The 2,567-nt window shown below is 44.9% G+C and overlaps 1 pseudogene; it reads right to left on the bottom strand.

The window, feature by feature from the left end:
* Nucleotides 1-778: 778 nt before the first annotated feature.
* Nucleotides 779-938, bottom strand: LOC130343095 (U2 spliceosomal RNA; annotated as a pseudogene).
* Nucleotides 939-2,567: the final 1,629 nt, after the last annotated feature.

Raw genomic sequence — 2,567 nt, 5'->3', positions numbered from 1 at the left:
TAGTTTACAAAGTTCCCACACTAGTGTATCTAGGTCCAGAGAACATTTTTTTTTTTTTTTTTTTTTTTTTTTTTTTAAAGCCGAGGAACGTGCTTTCGATTCACCCAAAGTGCAAGAAAAAGTGCAAACGTGTTACACTAAAAAAACGTGCACAAAGGATGCGGTCTATCGCAAGCCCTTCTCCGATAGGAGAGAGGCCCCCCAACAAACCTTACCCTTCGCCTCCGGACCAAAAGGTACCTGCGAGGTTCCAGGTTCGATGTCCCTTTTCGCCGAAGCTACTAGGGGACCACAAATGCTCCCGGCATCCCCCTTGGCGTTAGCCAAGGTATCTGCCCGCAGAGCCGATTACGGTAGGTACCCTGCCAAAGCAGGAGTACCCGGGGTGTTTGCAGGGAGGTGCGGAACCTAATGGCCACACACACCTCCCCTAGACCGCCAGGAGGGACACCCAGAAGGGCTACCGCATCCTGACAAATCCTGTGAACACACAACACGCAAAAAGTGACACAGTGAGACAAAAAAGAAATAAATAAGTGAATGTGTGCAGATATACTGCCCGGACATCCGGCCGGATCTATAAAAATTTCTCTGATCCTAGCCAGAAGGCCGGGAATCAAGAGGTGAGTGCCACAAGGTGAAGAGATTATGGTGCCCGTGCTTCAACTCAGTGAGTCTATTCTCCCAGTGAGTTTCGGCACCTTGGGGTCACCACTCCCCGAGGCACAAAAGTACCTCGGCTCTAGACCCTCTCAGCCTCATGGCGAGACCCGGAGGGAACAGGTCACATCGGGGCAGCCGTCGAGCTGATTCCTCAGAACCAGCCCCGGAAAGCCCTGGTACACCTGCATCCTCCATGCAGCACCCATCCCCACCAGCATGAAAACTGATAAGAACAGATACTACACTTGATCTTAGCCAAAAGGCCGAGAAGCAATCTTAGCCAAAAGGCCGAGAAGGTCCAGAGAACATTCCACGATCTAAGGGCATGTGCATATTGGAATTTCCCATGCTCCACGGCTCTCTCTAAGCTGTGGACTCCGTGTGGGACTCAAACCCTAAAACTCACATTGACTTTAATGGAAGCTTCGATGCATAACCCTATGGAAAATACATGTCATTAATGTCAATGGGAGGTTTTCAAATTGAACACTAGTGTTGCTCGCGAATATTCGCAATTCGAATATTATTCGTGAATATTGCATATTCGCGAATTCGCGAATTTCGCGAATATAGCGCTATATATTCGTAATTACGAATATTCGTTTTTTTGTTTTTTTTTTCTTCACAGTACACATCACAGTGATCATCCCTCTCTGCTTCCAGCTTGTGTGGTGTAAAGAAGGCTGTAATACTACTGTGTGAGACTGGCGTGTAAAAATTCGCATATGCAAAAATTAGCATATGCTAATTTTCGCATATGCGAATTTTCGCGTACACTAATTTTGTATATGCAAATTTTCACAAATGTTAATTTTCGCATACGCGAATTTTCGCATATGCGAAAATAAAATGAGGAGATAACGAATATGCGAATATTCGCGAATACATGACGAATATTCGTCCATATATTCGCGAATATTCGCGAATTCGAATATGGCCTATGCCGCTCAACACTATTGAACACCACAGTTTTCCAAATGCCTCAAGGTTGTTAACAGCATTCACATAATCTTAGGGTCCTTTTACACAGGGAGGATCCTAGCACCAGTCAACTATATTTTAACATCCTCACCTATCCCTAATCCTGTACTGTCTTTGTACCCTTTATGCTGGCCCTGATAATACCCTGGCCAACAGCCTCGCACATAGCAGGGTCATATGCCAAAAGGTCAGGTGCCTGACCTGACCAATCTTATCTGGAGCTAACTCCCCTCCTTCCCAGGGTGGGACATTTAAACCCTGATTACTATGCAGACTTTACCTGTGATAGAGCTTTTCCCCATCAAACTAGCTTTCCTGATGTTATTCTGTGTTCCTAGATTTGTGTCACCTGACATTTGCTTTGTGACCCAACTATCCTTCTCATTTTGTCTTTGCAATGCACTGTCATATAGATATTACCCATTGCTTGTTTTATTGACTCTGCTTTTTGTTGGTGTTTCTGTACTGCCTTTGCCTGTTTGGTGTTGACCTGTTTTTGCCTGACCATTCTTACTACTGTGAATCCCCTGCATGTATCTCAGCCTAGGGACCATCACCCAGTTGGCGGTCAACCAGTTAGTGTGGATCACCCAAGTGGGTAGGAAAAGTGTTCTGGGGGAGTAGCTATAGTCTACATTTTTCTCTACCCCCAGACGGGATGTTTCTATTCGATCAGGTCTTATTGAAAGGTTACTTAAGATGAGCCAAAAATTTGGCAGTGAATGGTGCCCTGGAACATCTGTGTATCCGTATACATCCATCATTGGCCATTGCATTTTCCCTATTTACAGTTGGTGCTGCCGACCAACAATGATTTTTAGGGCTGCACAATCTATGTGATCAGCCAACGAATGATCATTTGTATAGGTCAATATTGTGCCTGTTTGGCAGATCAACTTATGTAACAGGTTAATTGAAAAGAT

This window comes from Hyla sarda, chromosome 1 (genome assembly GCF_029499605.1).
Source record: "Hyla sarda isolate aHylSar1 chromosome 1, aHylSar1.hap1, whole genome shotgun sequence".
NCBI classification, from domain to species: domain Eukaryota; kingdom Metazoa; phylum Chordata; class Amphibia; order Anura; family Hylidae; genus Hyla; species Hyla sarda.
The sequence above is the reverse complement of the archived record's forward strand: the minus strand, read 5'-3'. Positions and strand labels throughout refer to the sequence as shown.